A 9,364-nucleotide genomic window follows, 5' to 3' on the forward strand; every position below is an offset into this window, starting at 1 on the left:
GGCATGAGGATGATGAAGCTTCTGCTGGAGGGATAGAGAATGGAGAAGGATAAAGCAGTCTGGTGGGCAGGAAAGGGAAGAAGGATAAAACCATCTGTCGTAGAGGAATGAAAAAGGAGCGGGCAGGGACTGAAAGGTATCTCTGAAAACATACAAAGATACACACCACACACACATGTGAGGCATGCATGATGTGCCTTGGGGGCTTCTATCTCTCTCTCTTTTAGGATCTCTTTGGATATCTGCACAAAAACTTAGAGTCTTAGGTTAGAGGGTAGGTGGTTGAGGCTGTGTGTGCTGCTTTTTATAGGAGTATTAAAGAAGAAAGAAATTTCTTATAAGAGAAAGAACAGAGAAAGAGTAAAGGAGGACGGAATGATGGTATTTATTATATTTCCTTTCGTATTAAAATGTTCCTTTTTGTTTATCAATTCCTTTTATTTGTATTCCATTTCTAATCAAAACAATTCCACAAAACCTGCTCTTAAAATCACATTTAAAGCTATCGAAAAAATCACAACTATATTTCGAACGTTTTCTCCACTCTTGAAAAGGGAAATTGGCTGACATCCTTCACTGAAATTCTGCCAAAATACAAAAGGAGTCCGTCCGCATGGCAAACTTCTTGATAAATCCAGTCAATCAGTGAATCACGCCATTTGATCAAAGATTATTTGGGGGAAAAGGGTCACGAACTGAAGCCTTTTTTTGGAACCTCATTTTGCTACGTGTCTTAGGCAAAAGGAAAATGGGGAAAATGCCAAGAAAATTCTATGTATTTTGCAGTAAATTTTGCCCAATTTCTACGTGCGTGTTGGGCATCGATGGTTGGTGGAATTTGAGCTATGGAAATAGCAGCGAAGTCAGAAAATAGAAGAATAAATTCCATGTTAAATCATTTTATTAGTTTTCCTTGGATTTTCCCTCACCCTCGTGTCACCCTTTGGGTCTCTGTTTTTCTCTTTCGTTTTGACAAGCGACGCCACCATGTCTTTTGGCTAACTGCAGTGCACATGCTTTTCCCGCTTTTCCGCTTTGGCAGCAGCAGCAGCAGAAAATTCAACAACAAATGAAACGAAAAATCAACGAAAAGTGCCAGAAAAAACAACAAGAAAATTCCACTGGAAAAACTAGAGCAAAACAACAAAGAAAACGAAATACATTTTGCAGTTTAAACGAAAAAAAAATGCCATCCTCTATCGATTTTTGGTATTCCGAGGAAAAACTTAAAGCTTAAATGGGCACAGCGCACGCGGGAAAATGCAAGCGCCCAAAAAATCCATTTATTGTAAGCCCAAAAAGGGACGAGGTCGAGGAGAGGACAGTGGCCTCTGCACAGTGGGGTCTGTCTGTGGGGCGTCACTCGATGGTTGATTCGATTTTAAGCGAAGCGAAGCCCCATATTAAATGACGAGTCGGCAAAGAAAACGCAACAAAATGGATGGAAAGAGAAACGAGAGATACAGAGAAAAGAGTGGGTTAAAAAAATGTTGAATGAGGGACGGGGCTGTTGTGGAGGGTTAACCTCAGTTTGTAACATTGATTGGAGGCTGATTGGAATGAATGAATGACGGAATAAATGACTAAAAGAACGGAATGCCAAAGGGAAGGTTAATAAAATAAATATTCCATGACACTTACTTATGATTTTGATCCTTAAGGAAGTTGCATACCCTCATGGACTTTGTATAAGCATAAAGCAGCAGATAAAAGCAGAAGCTGAAGCGAAGCAACGAAAAGAGACAACGAAAAACGTTTCGATTCGATTCATTTTTATTTATTTTCTATACACGTCCATGAGCTTCGATCTCGCTCTTTCTCCCTCTCTCTGTTTATCTATCACTCCCTCTCTGTGCACTCTCTTTTCACCTTTCATGTGTGTGGTTTTTGACAGTTGAATGAACCCCACGCTACAAACATTTATTATAAAAAAAAACCAAACAAAAAACTAAATAAAAGCTATAAGCGAAAGAAAGAGATAGCGATAGAGAAGGCACACAGCAGACAGAGAGAGTGAGACAGGCAGGAGATAAACGAAGAGCAAACCACACACACACACGCAAACAACAAAAACACACGTCGATAGAGGGAATGGCAGGCGGGAGAGGAAGAGTAGACCTCACCAGTCAAGCCACAAAAAGTAATTTTGTATTGTAGCTAGAAATACAGAAAAAAACACACAGAAGAAGAGGAGGAAGAAGCAGCAGAAAAACAACAGCAGAAACAGAAACTGCGTGCAGCAGCACCAGCCAACACAACAGTGTGTGAGATAAAGTGAGAGAGGGATAGCACAGATAAGGGGAGCAGTGGAACGGTAGACGCGGCAGGCAGACCAGACAGTAAATGAAGTTTACGTGAAGTTGGCAGGCAGCGACCCTCTTCCCCCACCCAATTCCTCTTCCATTGGGCCATGTTCCGCTTACCAACACTGTGCCTTTCCCCTCTCTCTCTCTGCCCAACCATTGCAGCAGAGTCAACATTGATTGTTGTTGCTTTTATTGCTTTCCTCTTCCACTGTGTTTTGTGTTTTTTCCTTGAGCTTTTATTTATTTTTTGTATCATTCAAAAGATACGAAACAAATGCAACTTTGCATGCGATGCGGAACATTAGATACAGATAAATATTGGAAATTGAAGAAAGAGAACGAACTCCTAGAACCAGCATCTTCTCTTTCTCTTCCAAAGAGCCGCCCTCTCTTCAGTGCCCTAAAATCTCTTTTGTTGTGTGTTTTGTCGTGCGATGTTGCCAGTTTTCAGTCTTCATTCTTTGCCCTGCATTTTCCACTCTCCTTTTTTCGAGTTCGTTCCATTCTGTGGGTTCTTTGTAGATTAGAGATCTATGAGAACAAAAATTCGAGTTTTTCGACATCTATTTGGTTTCAGTGTTCGCTGCATTTGAACTTTTATCTTATCCCATTGCACTCCCCCCATCACTTTTTCTCCCTGAACATATCTAAATTTAAGTTTAAATTCTCTAAACATTCGAATAACATTTTACAGCAGGTCGGCCCCATACATCCCACAGCACAGCACCGCACCACACACCTCCCCCACATAGAATCCCTCTCCCATCATCATTATCTTTTTGTGTAAGTTTCTACTTGTTCTTTTTCCACCAATTTATTCATCTATTTCTGTGTCTCTCTTTTCTGTATATATGTATGTAGCTTGTATTTATGGCATTGTTTCGCTTTCGAGTTTCCGCCAGCTGAAAAAGTGCATCAGCAGCAACAGCGGACCTCCAAAATCCAACTATTTTCGTATCTCACAGATATGTACACAGATACACAAAGGCAATTGCTGTATAGCTTCGATGGATATGGCATCTATGGATGCGACGATGGGGCAGGCAGCGTGGCAGTGATGGTATGCACATTTCTATATGCTGTTGAGTGATGCAAAGAAAACTAGAAATTTTCCTCAATATTTTTTCCATGATCACAGAGTAAACATTAAAATGAGGAAAGACTTTTGTTGAAAGAAAAACTTAATAGAAAGTCCTTTAAAGTGTTTCCCTCAACCTCAAGGGAAATGTCCAACCCGTTAGATTTTCTTTCCTAGTAAATTTTCGTTCTGTTCTCCCATTGATAACATTTAATTTCACTGTAAATGTTGCAAATGGGAATTAAAGTAGGAAAAAAAGGGACGAAATTAAAATTAAACAGCTTCCAACAGAAAGATGAATGAGAAAAAAAAGGATGCATAAAAGGTATTAGCACAACAGACAAGAAAAACTTTAATAATTCAATAAACATGGCAAGGCAACGGTATTTCTACAAGTTTTCATATCTAAATATTAGGAGGTACATGTACATATGCAGATGTGCACACACACATGCATACAATCAAAAGCTGCCACAGGGAAGGAAAAGATGAAGCAACCGCTAAGGCAGAGGCACTGCTGTAGAGATGGAAGCAGCACCAAAGGACGGTAGAAGGCGCTGAGCGAAAGGCTAAATTTTGGGTACAGAGGCGTTGCCTACCCTTAAATGGCATTTAACATAAAGCTAAAGTTTGTGGAGTTTGAATGAAATCTGTCCACCGATCGTTTCAGCGTGAAAACGAAGGACACAAAATAGTAACCATTTACGATCAAAGACGAAATATGCTCAAAATCATCATTCCATCTCTGACAAAAGGGTATCCAAAAGGCGAAATAAAGTGGGAAGCAAAAGCTGCGGCGCTCAATGTGGTCTGCCTGTACGGCTCTCCATGCCGCTTTAGTGCATGCATGTTGACTGCGCTGCCTAAAGCGGCCGTTGTCTGCTGCAGATTTTTTTTCTTTTAATTTTACTGTGTCGGAGTGTGAGTGTGTCTGTTGTGTATCCAATGCAGCAGCAGTGCCGCAACAACAAACAGAAAAAACTTATTTTTGTTTAGTTTGCCCACGTTTTTTCCCTGAGTCTCTTTCTCTCTCTCTCTCTGTACACCCACTTAATTTTCCGTCTTCTTTTGTGTGGATTTCTCTTTCGGCAATTACTTCTTTTTTCCAACTGAAAGCAGTCGAAAAGGAAAAGAGAAATTAATTCTGGAGACGAATTCAAACCTCTCTTTCCACTATGCAAAAAGCATAAAAGAAAAAACAATTGCAACTGTTAATTGACAGTTCCACTGTGCATGTGTTCCTGTGCCAATGGTCTGTGTGTGTGGATGGTGGATTGTGTGTGGACTGTGGTCAGGTCGGGGGCTAAATGGGCAAATGGCACGCATTAGGGATGTGAGTGGTTTAGATACCAGCTCGAAAAGGCACGAGCACATGAAAAGATATTCAAATACACTATAGGAATTCAAATGGAACACTTCACTATGATATTCAGTAATTTGCAATTACTGGTTTAGCTTTTGGCACTATTTTCGTCTCATATTAAGAGGATATGTGGCTTTGGGAAGCTATAGAAGACCGCATTATTTTTCACCCATCTCTAGTCCTATATCCATCTCCCTCTTCCACTCCCACTGCTCCCATATAGATATCTTGCCATGGATGTGTTAGTCTCTCTGTGTGTGTGTGTGTATGTTTGTTGGCGATCTTGGCATCAAGTCTAACTAGTTGGCCATAATTGGTTTTTGGTCTTTGGCTTGTAATAAAAAAAAAACAAAGAAATAAAAGACCGGGCTCTAACTTTGGTATTTTTGCTGCACGAGTGTCCAAGTTTGTTTGTGTGTGTGTGTGTGTGTGCGTACAACTTTTTGGTTCTTTTAATTGGATTTTATAGACTGCCACCGACAGACAGCATACATTACTTTTGATGGCAGGCAACAACGACATAGCGACAGGCAACAAGCGACAGCAAAAACAGAGAAAAACACACATTGTCGACAGTAGAAGGGAAATTGCATGTAAATGTTTTAGATTCTTAGTGGATTTGCCGCCGAAAGGCTAATGGAGGAAAATGTCGCCAACTAAATTAAGAGATTAAATTTCCTCTCCTTCGAACAAAAGGATTTTGTTATATGACAGAAAATGCCTTCAGCTCCGAAGTTTCGAAGGTAATTGAGTTAGAAAAAGGACATAAAAGAAAATGGCTAAATGCTCATAAGTATGAATAAGACAATAAGAAAATCAGAACATAAAAAGTCTTTAAAAACATCCAGAAATCGTTTAAAAATTCGGAATGTATTTTCTATTCATTAACATCTTGTTTGCAGTAAGGAAACTCCTATTATGTAGATTTCAAGTTATAGAAAACGGGTTGATTGCCATTTTCTACATTTTAATAAACAGTTTCATGCAATTAAAGAAGTTCCACACGGGCTTAAATGACATAAAAGAGTTGTTACACATTTCCACCCTAGTCAATGGCCACTGTAATCCAGCACACGCGCTCATTGCTCTTTAACCACAAACAAATGTTGTGCAATTAAAGTGGCCCAAATCCCACAAATTTCCGGCCTTTGAGCAAAGCGATAAGTAAATAAAGAAAATGCACAGACACATATACATTTGTACATTTCCGCTCTTATCAAAAAGCATAATGGAAGGGTGGGGGTAAGGAGTGTAGTGGGGCTCTCCCATCATCATTGTAACCGCAACCCATTTCCGGACCAGGCCGAGCCGCACACACACACACTCTCTCACAGAGTTGCTCAATAAATTTAAGAATTGAAGAGGAAAAATGTAATCAGAAACGGTAGTATGGAATGCAAAGAAGAGCAAAACGAATAATTACAAACACAAGAAAAGGGCGCGCACTGCACTGCCTCTTCTCTTCTCTGTTTGTTGTTGCTGTTGGATTTGTACTCACATTTTTTGCGCAGTCAGCGCTCTGCCGGCTGCTGCTACTTCTGTCCCTTTTTTGCTGTTATTTCTCTGCCGGCGGCTCAGCTGCTGCTCCTCTGCACAGCTCTGTTCTCAACTTCCCTTTTCGCTGCTGTTTCTTTGCCGGCTCCGAAATGCTATTCCTCTGCTATGGCTTTGGCTGCTGCTTATCTGCCTTTGCCTGCCTTCTCACTTCTTCCTATTGCTGCTGCTGTTTTTTTTTTATATATTTTCTTATGGCTGCTTCTTTGACTGTTGGCCGACGCCTCTCAAACTCTTCGTTCAATCTTTTAAAAGTTGTTGGATCCTATTCCATTCGTTGTATTTTGTGGATTCCGTTAATACACTTTTTATTTTTGGCGGCACGCAAGTTGTAAAAACATGCCACATGCAAAATTAGAGGGGGTAGTAGTGGGGGGAGGAGTAGTATTGTTTTGCTGAAACCGCCAGTTCACTTTTTAGACACTATAATTAACTTTATTATTTATGAACTATGTATATTTTTTCGTTGTTTTAAGCGCTGTAATAAATGCGAAATAATTGATTAAATTCTGTAATATAATGCTCTTCTTTTATCTTTAAATTTGATTTAATTTCAGCTGCTGCTTCTTCTCAGACAGACACGAACACACACTCAAATGCACTCTCTGCTGCTGCTTCTCACACACACACACAAATATCAACTCTTAACGACAGTGGCGGCGGCGGCTTCTTCTTCTTGCACTTCTTCTCTCTCTTCTCTTTCTGCTTTGCTTAGCTCTTCTTTTTTACATATATATATATACTTTTTTTCTTTGTTGCAATTTAAGCATTTGTTTCACACACACACAGAAGCAGGCAAAGCACTTTTTATATAAATATGTATCGCGCACATAAATATATATATATAAGCACGGATATATGTGTGGGCACTGATTTGCCGACTCTTTCTAGCCGACTGGCGCGCGTGCACACACCAACACCTCAGCAACACACTCACGTAATTATTTCGCTTATTCTAATATATATTTTGTAGTTATCAAACTGTATGCACTCGCATTCGCGTTTGCAGTTTGCTGCCTTTATTTTTACGAATTTATTGTATAAGTATAGAAACGAAGCGTTTGACTCTCGCCCCGAACAAAATGGTACACACCAACACACGCGAACGACGACGAGCGGCGAACACTTTTCTGAATTCAGAAAAATATTATTTCTATTTATTTTCCGCGGCGTCCACACTCACAGCAGAGTGTGACTGTGTGAGTGTGAATTATCGATAAAATATACAGTGTGACCCTCACACGAGGCAGAAAACGAACGTAGCCCACTTAAGCCCCCTATACTTAAATAGGTGAACAACTTGAGTAAGCGGCGAAAAATTATACTGTTTTTAAATGTATTGTGCAGATTGAACTATTATTTTTTTATTAGAAAATTATTTCACCATTCGATTTTTCACATGAAATGCATAAAAGATTTTTCAAGCTTGTAAATAATCATGCCCAAATTGAAGTACCCACTTTTCGACAATGGGTTAATCTCTCTCTCCATGTCCGGAAATCATATTCCTCGATTTTGATATTCTGTTTCATATTACTATCAAGCTCAGACTCTAAGTCTTGCAACTATATTTTTATCCAATTGATGAACGAATTGCTCACAAGATTGGCTAGTTTTCAGAATTTCCTTCTATTGGATTAATTAAAAAAAAGGTAACAAAAAAATTAAGCCATACAACGTAAGTGGGAATGAAATATAATATCCTTTCCATGTACCTAAATGTATACAAATTTATGTACATATATCTCGAAGTCGATGCGTTCTTGGTATAAACGTCAATAATACGTTGCCTGCTAGGCTGGGAACAAAATGTTTTGGGTGGGACAATGTGTGAGAACGCAAAGCCGTACTCAGCTAAATTTGCTGTCGACAGAAAGTTCGTTCGGTGGCCAGTGTGACCACTGTATGACAATGTACAATGCACAACGTACAATGTACATGTACAATGCATGGAGAAAGTACCGCATTATCGGATAATTGATCTGAGAGCTCAACTGAGAAAAGCTGGCACAAAAGACATGTCTACCGAAAATTTGGCTCATATGAGTACTGGGCTTAAAAAGTAAAAATGTAATTATCGATATCGATGTATAAATTTTATTATTAATGTAGTTATCAATGTAAAAACGTAAGACGATAAAACACATATTTTTCATGAATAATATTTTGTTTTAATTAAAGTGCTGTTAAAATAAAAACAGATAAAAATGTAAAGGCGTAATTAAGTTGTGTTGCTGTTATTCACGTACTGTTCGTAATAAGAGCAAAATTTTCAAAATATTTGAAAGAGAGAAGAGAGTACTTGAAACTGGGGTTAACTTGGCTACGTTTTTTAAACTCATTCACGATTTATTATATCGTTTTGTTGAAGTTAAGAGCGCAATTTGGTTAAGATTGTCTTTGTATTTTTGAAAAATAGGTTAGACCTTTAATACACATAAATACCTATATATACCAAAAATACCTCAAATACACATACATAAAAAGTATGCATATGGTCACATAAACACCAGGGCTGACACTCAATAAGCGCTCAATTCGAACTCAAATTATATTTAGAAGGAATCTATTATTATATATGTATATTTAGAATATTACCTAAATTCCAAAGAATTTTGCAGTTTAGCGTGTTCTGTCGGGCATGTACCAAGAATATGAATAGGAATCGAGATATATTTACATATGTTTATGAAGAAATCTAATTAGATGCTTGAATAGAAACAAAAGTGATTAAGTCTTAGGTTTCAAAGCCCCTTGCATAACATAATTTTAACTTGAATATAAAGAAAGGGTAAGCAATATGTCCATGCACTCCACAAACAAGTCGGCTTGATGTAGAAATTGTGTATAAACTGTGTATTTGACCCCATTAGGTGGACATTTTTGCATAAGCTCTGTTTATAAGCCATCGGCTTAATATGAGTCCTTAACATTAGCCAGTCTTGTAGAAAATGGATTCATCAATCGTATAAGGTTATGGTGAGAGTCCTAAGTAACTTGTAATATTAAAAATAATATCACAATTGAGGAATACGACTTTCCTCGGTAGGAATTTTGAAAATG

General features: G+C 38.5%; 1 protein-coding gene across 3 annotated transcripts in view; it reads right to left on the bottom strand.

Moving 5' to 3' along the window:
* The window catches only part of LOC117899430 (histone-lysine N-methyltransferase, H3 lysine-79 specific), a 47,795-nt gene extending 40,294 nt beyond the window's left edge, over positions 1-7,501 (bottom strand). For 2 of the 3 annotated variants that reach the window (XM_034809429.1, XM_034809432.1), the window contains exons 1-2: positions 7,239-7,501; positions 6,246-6,779 (exon numbers count right to left, since the gene is read on the bottom strand). The gene's annotated coding sequence lies outside the window, so the exon portion shown is untranslated. The remainder of the gene's footprint in view (positions 1-6,245; positions 6,780-7,238) is intronic. The other variant, XM_034809430.1, reaches the window with a different exon arrangement.
* Between the last annotated feature and the right edge of the window lie 1,863 nt (positions 7,502-9,364).

Source organism: Drosophila subobscura, chromosome O (assembly GCF_008121235.1).
Source record: "Drosophila subobscura isolate 14011-0131.10 chromosome O, UCBerk_Dsub_1.0, whole genome shotgun sequence".
NCBI lineage: Eukaryota > Metazoa > Arthropoda > Insecta > Diptera > Drosophilidae > Drosophila > Drosophila subobscura.